Raw genomic sequence first — 18682 nt, 5'->3', positions numbered from 1 at the left:
CCAAATCAAACTGTCTTAAACAAGAGAGGAAACAATATGGCTAAGATAGCTAGTTATGCCCTTATCTCCATTTTCCCCATCTGGGAATAGCAGAACCCCCAAATTTTGGACAGACATGACATATAGGTCCCTATAATAAAGACATTTCCCAGCCACACCTGAAGCTAGTTGTGGCTACATAACTAAGTTATGGCATATAAAAAGAAGTGCTGGGCCTTCCATGGCGCAGCGGGTTAAAGCACAGCACTAAGAAGCTAAATCCACTTCAGCATGAGTTCCATCCCTGCCCTGGAGGTGACCCACATGGCACAGCAGACCTCTCTTGGCCCACCCACTGCTCCCCTCAGCAGTGTACTTCGTTGATCTGCCTGTTCCTCTCCCCACTCTGTCTCTGGTGAATCCTCTCACTGCACCTGCACATTTGGCCTATACCCCAGTTCTGTAACACAAATAAATAAATCTTAAAGAAGAAGTGTTATGTGTGTCTTCTAGAAATGATGTCCCTTTCTTTTCTTGTTGATTGGATTCAGATTGTGATGGCAAGAGTTGGAGCTGCCATTTTGAGTTATGGGGCCATAATTTATGTTTTAAGATGGCAAAGCTACCAAATGAAGGGTATGCTATCCATGGACAATCTACCTAGATTTTTTTTTATTTTACAAAAGTTTATTTTTACATCATTTTGTACATTTTTTTTCCATCTCAATTGTAATCCCCGTGGGTTTCCCATCACCAAGTCACCCGTGTGCCATCACCATAATCCCGTGCATTTCCCTCCCCACCCCCTCCCCCGTTTTTGATCCCATTCCCCACTCTACCCCCGCAAAATGTACCTAGACTTTTTTTTAATCTGAAAAAGAAACAAACTTTTTTTTTTTTTTAAGATGTATTTGTGCATATAGAACTAGGGTACAGCCTAGAGGTTCAGGGGTGGTGAGAGGATTCACCAGAGGCAGAGTGGGAGCAAAACAGGCAGATCAACGAAGTACACTGCTGAGGGGAGCAACAGGCAGGTCAGGAGAGGTCTGCCCCGCCATGTGGGTCACCTCTGGGGCAGGTGGGGATTGAACTCATGCGGAAGTGGCTTTAGCTTCTTATGCTGTGCTTTAACCCACTGTGCCACCAGGGAGGGCCCAGAAACAAACTTTTAATTCAGTTTATCCAAGGTTTGGATGGGGTGGAATGTTTCAGTTACTTGTTACTGAACTTAATCCTCCCTCATATATTCACATAGCTGTAAGTCCAGCAGTTTGTAGTATCAATAAACTCTCTATGGGGGTAAGGTGGCTACTAACAAAAAGATGGATAGCTGTTACCAATTTTGAGAGAGAGGGGGGAGGAAGAGAGAGCATGCTTGAGAGACAGCGCCCGCTAACATGTACGCCAGAAGTCCTTTCATAAGAGCAATGAAGTTCATTTCCTGGAAACTCTCTGACATTTTCTTGCTTTTCATTGCCTTGAATTAGGTCAGACACAGTCAGGGGAATGTCATGAACTGATTGGCTTAATTCTGAGAGAACCAATCACTGCAACAAGGGAGTTGGGCTGTACTAATTGACTTTAAATAATCAGGGTCCACCACTGAAGGTGAAGTAGTCCTTCCTTTTCAGTTTGGGCTAATGTGCTAATTTAGGGTTAGCTTAGTGGGTTCTTGGTATTGATGAATTTAACCTTCGCTATTTGTGTGGTGCCTCAGTGGTCCATACTTCATGAGTGCAACTTCACAATATCTTCCTCATGTGACTACTAATAGATTTTGATGAGATATGTAACCCCTGTATTACAAGACATAAAAAGAGTCTGGAGGAAATCATTTTACTTATAGGTCCAAACAGGGGATTTATCAGGAGTCTCCTGATAAATTCCTTGAAATGTGTAGAGTTGTCAGACTTACCCATTCATGTGATGTACTTTGGGAGAGGAGCTACTGGAGAAATTTTCTGCAACTCTCCTTCCCCCACTCTTCAAATAGAACTTCCAAAGTTATCTGAGGTGCCTAAAATTCCTGGAATTTAATTTTCTTCATTAAAAAATCTTTTTTAGAAACAGCCTGGTAGCCAGGAAGGAACAATACAACAAACCTCAGCCCAAATGTGTTGGTTAGGTTAATAGAATCCCCTTCCCTAGCTCCTATAACATGGGTGACACCGGGTGGTCAACAGTCAGGAGATTGTCATAAAAATGACATAGATTCAGACTAATCAAAGAGCCAAGGTGGGATATTAAAAGCGAGGACCATTTTAGTCGCGCGTCTCTCCAGGGAAAGGAGGTAGTAATAATAAGAATGATCAGGAAGTAGGGATAGTTGGTAGAAGATCAAAGACAATTTCAGAGACTTAATAATTTAGCCCAGGATTAGCCCTGCAACCTATTCCAAACAACACAACTATCATTTGATTTTGTGACTGCTGAGAGACAAAGGCTCTATTACTTCCCATCTTGGATACTCCAGTGGTTGCCAGAATCTTGAAGCTGTTCCTTACTCAGCCATCTGGCTTGTGGCTTGTCCACATGGCTCAACATAGTCTTGTTAAAAACAGGACTCCACTCGTCCCCCCAAAATGGAAAGAGACAACCAAAAGGAGAGACTTCATTGGCTACAGAAATGTCAGAGAAGGAGTGAAGCCAGAAGCCCTGGCCGGAAACACCAGTCAGTTCTTGGCAAAGAGCCTAAAAACTGTGGTTGGGGCAGAAACTCTCACTGGTTCTGGGTCTCACCACCTACCAAATCAAATGCAGAAGAGGAGGGCTTTGGTACAGCAACAACAACAACAACAAAATCCCCTCATTATTTGAAGCAATAGGGTAGAAGGAAAGAGTAGCAAAGGGAGAAGAAGGTCCAGTTACTGACTGATGACGGGGCAAGGTGGAGGTGCAGACATGGGAGGTGGCAGGGTGTGGCAGAGGGCTGCTCTACTGAGGTTGTGGGCTTCCCCACCCTGGGGCAGTGTGACGCCCCACTGCACAACAGAAAACAGAGCAAGCCCACACCGCTGTTTTCTATTAAAACCTCCCCTTAATAGTTGCTCTGCTCCACCTCCTTCCCATGAGTCCCCTTGCTCAGGGCCCCTGGGGCTGAGTTTGTTTCCCCCTTGCACCAGGCTCACTGCAGTACAGTTAGAGGGAGCCACAGTCTGCTGGGACGCATTAAGTCTTTGCCAAGATTTTCAACAACTCTACAAACAATCTAATAATACTAATCCTTTTCTGTAGAAAATTCATTTGAGTAATACCTTCCACCAGGCCATCAGTTCATAAACCAATTCAAGTTTATCACTTAGAGCAATGAAATATGTCATACTTATCCCAAACCAGAGGAACTCAATTTATTCTTCTTAAAGACCATTTCTAAAGTGTTTTCTTTCACCCTTATATCAGCATTTCTCTGAGTCATGCTTGGACCATCCATACACAAACCACAGGGCAGGAGGAGAGGGATGGTGTTGAGAGATAAAAATGGAGATCCCTGAGCTCCACCCACAATCTGCTGAAGCCTCTGGGGACACAGCCTAGAAATGAGCATTAAAAGTCAACAGGGCACTGGGGGGATTATGCTAAGTGGAATATGTCAGGAGAAAGACAAATACTGGATGATTTCACAAAAGTGTGGAATATAGAGAAACAAAAAAGGAAACTGACAAACCAAAACCAACCTTAGAAATATGACTGCAGAACTGAGTTCCTCAAGGGAGAAGATAGAGAAGGAGTTGGAACAAAGGGGTGAAGGAGGGCCAGTGGACTGTGGTGGAAGACCCTAGGTGCTTTGGTGATGGGTGGGTGACATGCAGCTGAGGAGCTGTGAACTATTCCCTCGTCTTGTCAGCTAGTGTTATCTCAGAAAGAAAATTAAATAAAAAAATTTCAAATTAAACCAGAAAGTTGTGATTTTAATACACACTGGGCTTTAGACATTTTGACTCCTAGAGAGTGCCAATAATAATACCTTACAGTTCATAGAGTTCTAAGCTTTACAAAGGCTTTTGTATAACATGTCATTTGAGCCTCACCACAAACCTCAGGGAAGAATGTCAGAGCAGTGTTATTCCCAGTTGATGAAGGCTTGCCCACAGTTCTCAATTGGTCTTTCAGGAAGTGATACACTAATAAAGGGGGTAGCCTGGGCTGGGTCTCAGGTCTTACAGTGTCAAGTTCAGTGGTCCTGGGTGGTGACAACATCTCAAAAACTAAATGGGGAATCTCTTCTTGGGCCACTATCTAAAGGGAACAAAAACATATAATCTGAAGATGGAAGATGGTCTAATCACATGTTGAATTTGCAAACAAGTATTATAGAGAATTATTCTTTTTGAATAGTTAGATTTGATCTGGCTGACTCAATTAATTGGTCTGAGCAGAAATGATCAAGTTTTTACAATAATGAGCCACATGATCAGACATCCAATTAAATGAATGCTGGCTGGATTCAATTATTTTAATGATAATGGTGCTGAATAAAAATCCATGTGACTAAAACCTGAGTCAAGGATATACAAAAATTATTCAGACCTACTTTTTCTTTGTCAGTGAACCACAATGTCCCAGTTTCATTCTGAAATTTTACTGAAATTAAATCTGAGGAGCTAAAAACATGATACCATAAACTACAGTTTGGTTCAGTTATAATTATTAGCCAATCCAAGCCTGTCAATGTTGACAATTAATTGCAGAACCAAAGTGTAAGTCTGATGAGTAACCCTGCTGAACCCTCATATACATGTGTGATGGGGAATTTTATGTGGGCTACAGATGCCCAGATATTGATACATTGTTTCTGGGTGTGTCTAAGATTATGTTTCCAGGAGAGACTGGCATTTGAATGGGAGAATGAGTAAAACAGCTGGCTTTCTGCCAAGTGGGTGAGCGCCATCCAAACCATTGAGGGTCCAAGTAGAACAAAAAGGTAGAGAAAATTTTGAAAGGTAAATTTGCTATCTACCTGATAGTATCTGCTGAGAAGTTATCTTCTCTTGCACTTAGATTTATATCATTGGATCCTCTGGTTTTCAGGTCTTTGAGTTTGGACTGGAACAATACTGGCTTTTCTGTGGCTGATTTCTTAGCTTTCCATAGTCACATGAGTGAAATACTTAACATAAATCTCTCTCCCTCTTTTTATAGCTCTGGAGAATCCTAATTAATACAGTATGTAAACCTTAATTTATTTTTTATAAAATCTCAGTGACCCACTGTGGGTTTGTAAGGGTGACATTTAGCTTTGACCTTGGCCATCTATGGATTTATGACATAATACTAAAGAGACTCAGGTTATGTGTTGGGCCCCAAATGGCACTGCTAGTTTTGTTTTTTTCCCCAAAGGCACTAGGGTTAATTCTACCAGGGTGGCCATTTGTGGTATAAGAGTGTAAACTCTGGTTCATAAGGGTCAAGAAAGCCAAACCCTTCCCAACATTTTTTCCAAAATCAACAACTGATAAGATACAACATAAGCCCTTGTTAACCAGATTCAGCATGTGGAGAAAAAATACATATTATACTATTGGGCTTATACTACTGTAAATAAAACATTTTGCTGTTAGTCCGTTATAGTCTATACTGAGCTAGAATGAGTCCAGGCTATCTGAAGAAGTAATCTGGGCACAAGATGTGACTGAATTTCTCTAAGAGCTGTCAGGCTGTGTACTTTTTCATGATTGCTGCCTAATCTTCGCTCTTATTTTTTGTTCATTTATTTCGATACCCAGATATATATCCACTGGGATAAATATATTACCTTATTTTCTAGAGTTTGTGGTTGTTGTTCAAAATTTCTTTGAAGCATCTGGGCTTCTCAAAATCTAATAGGTACCAAACTATTCCTACCTACTTTCCCTTTGTCAGCAAACCATGGTGTTCCCATTTCATTCTGGTATTTTACTGGACTCAGATCTGCAGAACTCAGAACATGATATCGTGAACTACAGTTTGGCTCAGTTATAATTATTAGCCAACTCAAAACCTGCCAATGAGACACATGTTGGCAATTAATTTTAAAACCATTGTAGTAGGATACGCTTGAAGTACAAGAAATGTCACTTTATAGTTCTCGTTTGGATCACCTAGCCCAGTAGTAATTATTTGGGGAGGGGATCCTCCCTCTCTGTTGCCACTCCCTTGGACAGTGCCAGACCCTCAGGGCTCCCTCTGTCTAGAAGGATGGGAAGAGACGCCTCTGTCACTAATCCATTTGGTCACTGATGATCACGTTCCTTACCCAAGCCTGAGCAAGCTCCCAACAGCAGGTTCACACCCTCCTCACTAGGCCAGACTGTGTGATGGCTGCTCCCAAGTCCAGGACCTTGATGTCTGGCCAAACGGCATTCCCCATTCAGGTCTCAACACCTCCTCTGAAATCCCACCTTAGGAAACCTCCCATCGGAGAACAAACCACCCTCTACCTGGTATCAAGTCCCTTTCCCATTCCAGAGGGTCCTGTTCTCAGCTCCCTCCTGCAGGGAACCAGGGCTCCCAAACAAAGAATCCATTGGTCCTAAAACATAAAATGTGTGCTTTGAAAACCAGAGAAGTATTTTAAATCTGGCTGCCTTCTTTGAGGAGTAAAGGAAAAAGTCTCTTTAGTCTTTGCTGATGAATTCACAGCAGGAAAAAAGAATCCATAAACACTAAAGCACAAAAAATGGCAAACCACCAGATAGTTTCTCAATTATTCAGTCTAAGTATGATATGTGTGTGTGTGTGTGTATGTGTGTGTATATAATATATATATATATATATTATATATATACTGCCTGTATTCCCTCAATATATTTTTACTGTATTATCTTCTTAACCAGAAGTATGGTAGATTTTTGCCATTTTTGTCTCCTTTTATTTTTTCTGTTATGGCTAAGATTACTTATATTTCTTTGGCTAACTTTTTTTTTATGCTTCTTAGATATTTTTAAATTCCAAGTTAAACAAGAATTATGGTTTTTGTTATTCATATAGAATGGAATCTCTTTTTTCTATGTACCACTAGTATAAAGCATAACACCAATTCTGTGGATTTATCTTATCTCCATAACTCTTTATCAACTCTTAGCTTGTGGGTTTTATAAATATTTTAAGTACTTCATAAAGTATCTTTGGGATATCTATATATTATAAGGTCATCTTATAATATCACCTCCCCAAATATTAATTGCCCTTTTCCTATTTAGAGGCCTTTGTTTTTTTTTTCCCCTTCTCACAACATTCTTATCAACACTTGAATATGGTACTGAGTGCGATGACAGCAGAGGACATACTGGTTTGTTGTTTCTTTGGAAGGATTCTCCATTTTATACAATGCTGGATCACAGTTTTGGTTTCTGTAAGAAAGAAACTAATATAGAAACTCTCCCTGTTAAAAATGAGTTTTCAAAAGTAGTGTTGATTTGAATAATTTCTTGGCATCTATTGAATCGATGAAGTTGTTTTACATATTTGTCCTATCAATGTGATGACTTACATCTCATCTTTGAAGGATTCTGGGGACAAAGCAGGAATATCTAGATTCAGCTCGAAACTCATTTACTCAGATCTACAATCCAAAGCAACCAACCTCAGTTCTGACCTTCTTTATAAAAGGGGTACAATTTATCTGACAGTGCTTATTCCCATGAGGAATAAGCCTGCAGCCTTTGAAGAGCGCTCAGCTGTTTTACCCAGACCACATCTTGTCCTCTCCTGCTGTCTCCTGCATTTGATTGGCCTGTGGATTGTAGTCAGTCCTTTCTCTGGCCCCAAGAATGTCCCTCTTTGACAATCATCCTTGTTTTCAACTGAGTGTACAACCGTCGTGATTCTTTTGGGTCCGTTAGTCACAGGGATGAAAATTATAGTTACTGCCTCACACTAAGTTGTCTTTGGTCATAAGACAACTTTCTTGTCCTGCTATAAATAGGTTGAACTTTCGTGTCTAGATATAAACTAACAACAATAAACAATGGGTTTTTTGTAAGTGGGTATCGGGCGGGGGGGATATATTTCAAACCTGAGTTACACAATCTTGTTTGAAAGAATTGTGTGATTACAAGATGTTTTGTACTATTTAAACCTACCCTCTGTATTGATTGGTCAATGATTAAAAACTTTTTAAACAGGTATTTAGCAAAGTAATCCTTTTTTCCCTACATGTCAAACTGGCACTGATTGAAACAAAATTAATTCACAGTAAGTGAGGTTGAGGGCTATTTGGCAATATATATCAAAATTGTTTACACACATGCATTTTTACCCAGAAGTTCCACAAGTGGGTAGTTATTGTTCATATACAATAAAATGTAATATGCACATTATGTATACATTGTCTGAACACAATAAAATGTAATATATAAGGATATAAGTATAGTGTATTTATATTTTTTTTTCCATGAGTCTAAAAATTTGGTTAACTAAGTTTGGACACATCCATTCCATGGAATTTCATGAAGCTGCTAAAAAATGAGATAGATCCACAGGTCCTGATTTGACAATGTGGCTGAAAAATATTAAATGAAAAAACAAAATGAGGAATGGTATGTTCGGTATGTCCTATTTTGTTTTTGAAAAGTAGAATTTATTTCTATATACATGGAAGAAACTCTTTGAATATTTTACCATAGGCTTCATAATTTGATAATAATTATTGCTCTGATTTAAAAGAAATATAATTCTCATTATAGAAATCTCAGGAGACATAGAATATAATGTCAAAGATAAAAAATACTCTGAGAAAAAAAAATCCATAACCAATACGATGTTTTCCCTTTTTTCCAAGGCTGTTTGCACTTCTAAAATCATTAGTACCACAATGCTCATGTTAAGATCAAACTTTTCTCCACTACTCAGTCTCAAATCATGAGCATATTCCATATCATAAGTCAATAATGAAATTATTGTTCCTGAATTAGTCATTCCCTTTCTCCACATCATAACTCAAGGCAGTTTGGTCTGATCTTTGCATTGTGGGGTGCATGGTGCAGTAGACTGAGAACAGACCTCAGAATTTCAGCACCTACATTTCAAGTCTTGCTTTCCTCTTCAGGAATATGAGTAAAAGAAAAGCCAGTACTATTTGCATTATGATGCCATTGCGAGGGTTAGGGGAGCTATCAGAGGCAATTTGCCTTTCCAGTTGTAAAGCCTAGTGAGAATTCACCCATGGCTCTAATGCAGACCCTCAGTGCTGGCCCCGGGTCTGCTCCCTTTCCTTCTCTTTACCGGTGACTAAGGTCATCTAAAAGGATCACTTCTTTCTTTCTTTCTTTTTTAAAGATTTATTTATTTATGCATACAGAACTGGGATACAGGCCAGAGGTTCAGGGGCAGTGAGAGGGTTCACCAGAGACAGAGTGGGGAGCAAACAGGTCAGCTGACAAAAGTACACAGTTGAGGGGAGCAGCAGGCGAGACAGGAGAGGTCTGCCGTGCCATGTGGGTCACTTCCAGGGTAGGGAATTGAACTAGCACTGAAGTGGCTGCGCTAGCCTGCAGCGCTACGTCCTAACCCATTGTGCCACCAGGGAGGACCCGTAACCCACCTCTTTCAATAAAGGCCAGTTTCTCACAAGGTGGACCAAGCCTCATTCTCTGCTCTCTCTTGATGTCCTTCAGCCCCCCTCCCTGCACTTACACATAGGTTTCTTTCTATATGAAAGTAAAGTGTTTCTATGAAACTTTTTATAAGTCAAAATAGCATAAAGTGAAGAAGCAATTTCTATAGAATTTTTTGGCATGTTCCCAAACCTCCCCAAATAAACTACCATATTATACTAAGCAACACATAAAGTCTGAAATAGCACTAACATATATTAAGAGTACAATGTTCTGATAAATACACAGCATGTATAAAAAGTAGGAATCGGGGTCTTCTGTGGTGGCACAGTGGGTTAAAGCACAGCAGTAAGAAGCTAAAGCCACTTCAGCATGAGCTGATCCTTGCCCTGGAGGTGACCACATGGTGCAGCAAACCTCTCCTGACCCACCTGCTGCTCCCCTCGGCAGTGTACATCATCAGTCGGCCAGTTCTGCTCCCTTCTCTCTCTCTGGTGAATCCTCTCACCACCCCTGCACCTCTGGCCTGTTCTGTATGCACAAATAAAAAAAAAAGTAGGAATCGTAGATGTACAGTGTAGCTACACTTGCCAGAATCAGGAAGACAGCCAGCACAATGGAAGGCTAAGAGGAAGTAAAGATGGTGTGTTAGGCTGAGTCATCAGAGTTTGGGATGGTGGGGATACAGGAGCCCAGGGCAGAGAAGAGAGGCAGAGTGACACCTATTAATCTCCCCTCATCATCTGAATCCATCAAGGCAGGCAGGTCTACACCTACACATTCTTCAGTATCTACTGGCACTAATGTCAAAGGTCAAAGTTTGTCATCTGTTATGGCTACTATGGCGGATGCGGAAGACCTAACATGCTTCAGAGCTTGGCCTCGTGCATTTTTCAATCATAATTCTTTGTTTGCATTTAAAACAATCTGCAAATCTGCGCTTGACCTCTGTGCTATTTCAAAATTATAGGCTTTGATGCAATGATTGCAGCAATGTCAATCACAGGAAAAACCTCACACAAGTGCTTCCCATTCAGTTCACATTCTGTCCTGGTCACCTTGCTTTCCCACCATTAGCTGTTACTTTGGGTTTCCATTTGCAGCCTTTCCTTGTCAGTTCTTAGGCACGGATTGCCACACATCATCTTTGTGAAGTTCTACTTGATGCTGACATGCTAAGTGTGGATCTGGGAGACACAGCTAGGTTGGGCATAGCTGCCTGGGAAATGCACTACCTCTAGAACAGCTGCTGCAGACCAAATGCTGGTGCTATTTTGCTTTTCATCTTGTGTCATAAAAGCAAAAATCCTGCTTTTATTGCCTTCAGTTACTGAAAACAGTAATGTAGCTCTTATATAAAAGCAAAGAGGAGTAACAAGAACTTAACAAGAATGGGGGATACCTATAGGCTGTGATTCCTTTTACTTAGAACATACTTTGTTTTCCATTGTGCCTGGAAAAACCCTACTTTTTTTTCAAGGCCCAGATCCAGGGTCAACTTTCCCGGGAAGCCTTTCCTACATCCAAGATTGAAATGATGGTTTCTTTCTTGAGGTTAACATGGTCCTCATTTTTCATATGACTTGATACTCCCTTGACTCCTGAAGCATACCTGCCCTTTTCTGGGAAGGTAGGTGCAGGCCCCACAATTCATCTCTCATTTTTCAAGTCCTCTCTCCCTATATAGCACCTCACTTGACTGTAACTGACTGGAACAGGGTTACCTCCTGGTCTTATAAGATTCTCTCTCCTAGGACTTCAGGACTGGCATTTAGGGTGCTGGCATTTAGTGTTGCTGCAAGAGAGAGCATGGTTCTTCATGAGTTGACCCTGCCACTGTAGAGTGGTCACTTGGACCTATCTGGAGATCCAGACAATGTCGTCACGAGCATCAAAAAGTAACAGAGACCAGAGGCCACATAGTCCCGGTGAGAGAGTAATGGGGAAGAAATGCCTTGGTCCAGGCAGCTGTCTAGTCCAGGGCCCAGTGTTTCTGAGCGCACACTCAGCAGCTTTGGGCTCCATGAAGTGTCCATATACACATAAGTCTCTCCCTTTTGCGAGAGGAAGAAAACACATAAATCACTGACAATACAGTGGATGTTCGCTCATAGAGGCACATCCAAGATTTTATGGAGCAGCAGGAGCTCCCTACGGGAAAGTGCTGAGGTGGTAGTCAGGAACAGGTTCTAATAAAAGCTGATGGGAGGGCATTTGAGGCTATAGGCACAGCATGAGGAAATGGATGGTGATGGGAACCTCAGGCACTTCAGTATTGATGGAACTCAAAGGCCTGGACAGGCCAGGAGTGAGATGGGCTGGGATGGTGAGCAGGGCCCAGTTAGGGAGTTTTGCTTGCCATAGGAAAAAAGCTTAGACTTTATCCCTATACTCAGTAGTTCTCAACCTGGTTGCACAAAAGAGTTTCCTAGGGAATTTGTGTGTGTGTGTGTGTGTGTGTGTGTGTGTGTGTGTGTATGGCTTCTTCCATCCAGTTCAATTAAATCAGAATCTCTGGGGCCGGAAGTTGGATGTTGAAATTGTGCAATAGCTACCTATGGGGTTCTAATGTACAAATAATGGAGAAGCTGATGGAAAACCTTGAAAGATTTTAAACTATGGACCTGCTATCTTACTGGATTGAAAGAGTGTGAGCAGGAAGTCAGGGAGACTGCGGGCCTGGGTGGCTGGTAAGAGTTGAAGAGGACTTGCTATAGGACAAAGGTCTTGGGATGGGAAGGAGAAGTTTATGAACGCCTAGTTAGTTGCTAAATAGTTTGAAGACTTAGTGACTAGACAGGAAGGGAAAGTGGTCAGGGTTGACTGGAAGGTTTGAGGTTGAGTCATTGGAAATGCCTCCTGCTGCAGGAGCACAGGTCTGGGAGCAGCTGCAGATTTCTGCTTTGGGCCTGTGGGCTGAGAGGAGCCTGCAAACACAGGTAGAGATGGGGTGGCTGCATAGACGAGCCTAGAACTTGCAGGCTAGACCCAGTGGAGATAATTTACAGTTTGATCGCTGACTAAAGGTTGTTCTGTATGTTTTGTATCAATTATGAAGAGTACCTCTCCAAAAGCCACTTCTCTAGCTTGCAGAGTATTATGGGTGTTAAAAACAAGGAGTGGGCCCCACCCCAGATCACTCCTGAGATAGGATGCGATGTGAGTCTCCAAAGCCTTGAAGTCAGGTGGCTTCTCAGAGCATTCTAAAATTAGCAAAGCAGCTGTGCTTGGTGGGTGGCGATGCTACAGAGACTCACCCGGGTGAGCACTGGGCCTTCCTGCCGTGGGCTCTGTTTGTGTGAGTAGGTCGGGGATCAAGCAAGAATCTGTTTCTTTGAAGAATTCCCCTAGGAGCCTCGTGTCAGGCCAGCATGCTCCAAAAGGACAGAAAATGCCTCCTGGTGCCAAGTGGAAGGAAAGGAGTGGAGGCTATGTTGGAAAGGAGCCTGAGGAAAGGTGCTTTTTTCAAGCAAGTTCACTTGTAGAAACGACACCCTTTCAGGTAGGTGAGGAGGTGGTTTGCATCAGAGGAGTCAGAATTAGGTCTGGAAACTGAAAACCTGCTGTGGGCTGTGTTGTGCTCAGAAAAAACCCACGTAAATGCTTTCTGGGTGTGTTCCTCCTGATGCCCTGGGATGGCTCAGCTGCCTGCATATTAGGGCTCTCCTGCTAACTCCACCTAACTAGCGAGCTGGGGAAAGGTCCAGGGAGATAGGTGGAAGTCTAGGAGAGGGGAGTCTTTTAGTGCATTCCTTTATTTATTTATTTAAAAAAAAGGTGTGTGCCTCTGTGAACAATAGTATGGAGATTTCTCAAAAGACTAAAAATGAACCTGCCATATAACCCAACAATTCCACTCCTAGGTATCTACTCAAAGAACACAAAAACACTAATATGAAAGGAAATCAATATGCACTCCAGTGTTTACTGCAGCACTATCTACAATTGCCAAGATATAGAAACAAGCTAAGTGCCCCCAAACAGATTTGTGGATCAAGAGGATGTGGCGTATATACACAGTGGAATGCTACTCAGCAGTCAAAAAGATACAATCATTTACAGCAACCTGGTTGGAGCAGGAAAGCATGATATTAAGCAAAGTAAGCCAGGAGAAAGATTAATATCAGTGATGTTACTTAGAGAAACCAAAGTGTCAAAGATCAACATTAAAACCAGACCTTGAAAGCTGACTGTATATATCAGAAGCATCCAGAGGGTGTCAGGAGGGTTGAAGGTTGGGGGAGAGAACAGTGGGTTGTGGAGGAGGACTGTGAGGGCTTTGGTGGCAGGAGAGCTCAGTGTCCACACCTGACGGGAGAGACCCTGTACTGCCAAGATACTAACAATGATATAAAACACTGTCACTTCATTAAAACAAAAAGTGTGTGTATGTGCATGTGTGTTTATATATACCAAACCTTAAAACAGATAAATGGTTGGAGAGAAGACTGAGGGGGAAAGAATAGTAAAGGACAAAATATTTCATCATGTTTCCATCTTGTGGGATTCTCCCCTCCTTGTGTTCTTGTCTGTAGATTAATTCATAGACAGAAGGAGGACTGAGAAAATTCCAAGTGGGAAGGCATAAAGCTCATGAACAGAAAAAACAATCTGTGGGGATATGATTCATCCAGGAATCACAATTTATGTAGCATTTATCTACGAATACTCTTTCTACAAAATACCACCACACTCCTAGGTAATATCAGAAGATATTTAGTAGTGAGGTAAAAATCTTCATGTCTTTTGGGTTTATGTCCTTCATTGGCAGAAGGAATCCCCATTCTCTGTCTACAGTTGTCTCCATAACTCCTGGGTGATGACTAGGGAGAGGGTGAGAGGGAAGTGGGAGGCAGTAAAAGGAGGAGGTAGGTGGGATGTCAACGGAACAACAGTTAAGAGAGGGAGGCAGGCCTGGGTTTCCTGCATTAGTGTAAATCGGAGGAAAACAATTGCCCAAGAATCTGCATTGCTTTCCAGAGTCTGCCCACAGGCACCTTCCCCTAAGTCAGGCTGTGTTGGCTTCATGCCACAGTCCCTTTGCTCAGAGTATTCTCCTTTGTAGCTTGGCTATTTCCTAGTGATGGCAGGATGGACTTTAAGGGGTAAGGGAGGAAGAGAGTAGTAATCCCTCCACAAAGGAGAGCAGAGAATGCCTCAGCAGAGAGGAAAACTGCGGGGAGATGAGTCCCAGCTGCGAGGACTTTGGTAGAAGGGAGTTGGAGTATTTGGCGTCTGGAGGCCATCCAAGCCCTCCTCCCCCTTTATACCTTACATCTTTGTTTTAGTTAATTTGTTGCAGTGTTGACATTTGCCCTACTTGCTTTTAATTTCTAGCAAAGGCCTTTATAATCCTTTGCCAGTGACCCAGAGCAACCACTGGGCCAGTGTTTGCTTCTCTCCTGATCTTTCATAAAATGGGCCAGGGGACCCCCCAAGTACAGGCCCAGGTCCTGGAGTTGGGGATCTCCCTGACTTCTGAGCTTCCCCCCAGCCCCTGCTTGGGCTCATGACAGCCTCTCTTCACCCCTTCCCTGGGAGCAAGTTTCAGGGTATACTGCAAGCTGGCCCATCGGTCCTTCCACTTCAAAGCTGCTCTGGCAGCCTGAGCCAGCCTCAGGCTACTTGCTAGGCAGGAGAAGACTTTCCAATTATGCAGTTGACTTGATGAATCATCTATGGGAGCTGTCAGTTGTGGGGAGTGGGGCGGTCCACACAGAGAACCTAACATCCAATTTTTGATGTGCTCACTTTCTATCTGGTTCAATGCTGAGCCTACAACACTAAGCCCACAGCACACAGCTCCAGAAGGAACATGTGTTTCTGCATTGATTACCCAGAGTGTGCCGATACTTTGCAAATTAAGAGCCAGTCTGCACTTATTTGAGGGCACAGGAATGACACAGGCGGAAAGACTCTTTGAAGGCATTACAAAGCTTCTTAAATTGTGGAAGTGGGATATTTTGGTGATGACTTGCCAAAGAGATGCATGAAATGACTACAATGAAAGCTGATGATCTAACTCAGGAATTCCATTCCCTTCTCTTTCCTATTTGCTCGAACATTGGGGACACTCTTGAAATCTCCCTTTGTTTCTCCATAAGCATTATAGGAAACAGCATTTACTGAGTAACTAGTTCCATGTATTGTGACAAACATTTTCTACAGATGTATGCAAGAAGTGTAATCCTTGCAACAATTCTCTGAGATTTGCATCTGTAATCCCACTTTACAGATGGGAATACTTTAAGTATCACAGGTGGATGAAGTAAGTGGCAGGAACTCTGAGTTAAGCAGGTAAAGCTCACATTGTCATCCAGTTATCTGATGCCAAAGTTCAGGTGCTTTGTTTCTGCCCTGCTTACTATCTCCTGGTAAAGAACTAAATTCCTCTTTTTATCAGATTTCTGATAAACCAGAATCAGTGAGGATACCTGAAAAAGTTTTGAAAGCTGTAAATCAAAATATCTCTGTATCTTTGCTTCTTAAGAACAACAAAAAGAAAAAAATTTAAGGATCAGTTTAAATCATGAAATCATAAACTCAAATGCATTACTTGGGATCATCCACATCGGATCCTGAGTAGGAAATGGAGCTCAGCCATTTTTCCCAGGAAAGGCAAATGAGGCTCAGTTTTGCTAGAGATGCCAAAATGGTGTAGTATATATGTGTACTGATAGGACAGCTTCACAAGTCAGAAGAGCTCATGAAGGGTGACCCCACTATTTTTTTTTCTTACATCTTTGTTAGTTTTTCTAACATTAGTTTTTCTAATCTTTGTTAGTATTTGATTTCTCTCCTCTGGTATCATCTCTGTAGTTTTCCCACCACCCGTGATCCATCAGCTGAGTCCCTAATCTCTTCCCTCCCTGTATTAACCCCTCCCTTTCTCTCCCCCCACCCCCACCCCAGCCCCCACTGTGTACCTCAGGTATATGGTTTGCAAGTGTTTGAAAGATCCCATTTAAAGTGAGGTATTAATAAAAGGGGATATAGACATCTGGTTGATTAAATAGATTGGGAATAAAGAATTTATGATTGCTTTACAAAGCTCTTGTGTCATGGCAACACCAGTTTCTGCAAGTGTGTGGCAGGGGTGGGGGTGGGGGATTATGTCATTTAATTCAACAGTCCTTAGGATTTGGAAACCTAGCTGATTCTCTGGATTTGAGACAGACCAAAGTCTAACACACTGACTTTAGATACCATAAGGAAGTCACATCATTCCAGACTGCTGTGAGGAACCACAAATAACTCACAAGCTCTGAGGGAAAACCACAGACGTCCATTGTTATTGTTTGATACAACAATGAAAGAAAATGAGCACGGGAGTAGCCTTTCCCTGTGACACTCCTTCTAGCCCTGCAGGGCTTTCCTTGTGTCGGACCAGGCTTCTCTGGATAGGGTGGTGCCAGTGTGTTCATTTTTTCTTAATAAAGACATAATTTCCCTGTCTACTCCAATAAGGTATTTGGTATAGCAGCAGAGATGCCAGAAAATAGAGCAAACAACACACCTTCCTGTAACAGAATTTAGTGGGTACATTCTCTTGGTGGGTATCTGGGCTGATAAAAGACATAGCCAAGGGCCCTCCCTGGTGGGCAGCAGGTTAAAGCTCAGCACTGCAAACTAGCTGCAGCCTTCTCAGTACAAGTTCCATCCCCGGCCTCGGAGCTGACCCACATGGCGTGGCAGACCTCTCTTGTCTCACCCACTGCTCCCCTCAGCAGTGTACTTTGTCAATCCGTCTGTTCTGCTCCCCACTCTGTCACTGGTGAAGCCTCTCACTGCCCCTGCACCTCTGGCCTGTACCCCAGTTCTGTATGCATAAATAAATAAACCTTAAAGGAGAAAAGATATTTGAAAGAAAAAAAAAAGACATAACCAAGGTGTGTACATGAAGGACAAGGATTTATTTCCTTGTGACAGGAAAAGCAGACAGCAAAACTCTCATTTCCAAAGAAACTACCTCAAAGAAGAGACATTGAGGTAAAATTATATAATATTTTTATGTATGCATTTGTGTGTGTGTGTGTGTGTGTGTGTGTGTGTCTGTATTCAAGAATGTCTTTTTTCCTAGAGCTGGCATCCTCTGGTCCTTATCTTCAGCTAGAAAGTTGTGTGGAAAAGCATACCTGCAGGGAAACATGAAAGTTGCATTGTATTCTTGACTCTTATCTCATCTAGGTTTTATTTACCATCAAGAAGCTTGTTTTCGTGAAAGATGACCAATGCCTGGTAACCTGGGCCAATGGGAAAATTCCTTAATTCTTACTACCTTATGCTCACATTTCCACCCATTAACTCATTTGGTTAAAATTATCTTACTATTTGACTACATTTTCCATGTTGGGTTAATCCAGGTGAAGAACGTGTCAGAGATATTCAGACGCTTGGAGGTTGGTGGTCTTGTTGATTGGAGTTGTAAACAGAATAGGATGCTGCCTCCTCAGGAGAAGGAGGACTCCTGAATCTGAGTGTTGGGGTGGGGCTGGGAGGTAATCCGTGGTAAATGGCCTCTAAATAACTCCCAGAGAGTCTTGCCTTTTGATATTCTTGCTCTGGGTACACCGCTCCTTAGGGTGTGGACTCAATTTTGTGGGTCAAATCTGAGGGACAGAACACAGCAAAGTTGATGGGATGTCACAAAGAATCCACCTCCTCTTGTTTGCCCTCTTTTCTTTGTGCTGAAAAGCCAGTGGCCATAGTGTGATCTGCCCTGAGGGGAGAGCAACCAGTGAGGAACTGGGCACTTATCCCACCTGAGGCTTATTTTAACATTCAGAGAGAGACTGACTCTTGCCAACAACTAGTGAGTGGTCTAGAAAGCAGGTCCTTGTCACACTGAACCCTGAGATGCTTGCAGTCCCAGTGACACCTCAATGGCAGCCTTATGGAGCCCTCAGTCAGAGGACTTAGCTAAAAGCATTCTAAACCTACAGAATCTGTAAGATAATGAAAGCTTGTTGTTTTAAGTCACTGAGGTTTAGATGAACTTATCATGTTGTCTTAGGTAACTAATACTTCATCCAGTCTAATCTTTGAGTTTTCAGTGAGCTGGTGACCTGAAAAAGTTTGGTCATTTGCCTGCACTTCTGGGGCTCAAGTCAAACCAGAAGGGACTATGGTGAGGGAAACGCAGGGGTTCCGGGAGGGACAGGAGAGTCCGG

This window comes from Condylura cristata, unplaced genomic scaffold (assembly GCF_000260355.1).
Source record: "Condylura cristata isolate star-nosed mole 26May11 unplaced genomic scaffold, ConCri1.0 scaffold00024, whole genome shotgun sequence".
In the NCBI taxonomy this organism is placed as follows: Eukaryota; Metazoa; Chordata; class Mammalia; order Eulipotyphla; family Talpidae; genus Condylura; species Condylura cristata.
Note: the sequence above shows the minus strand (reverse complement) of the source record.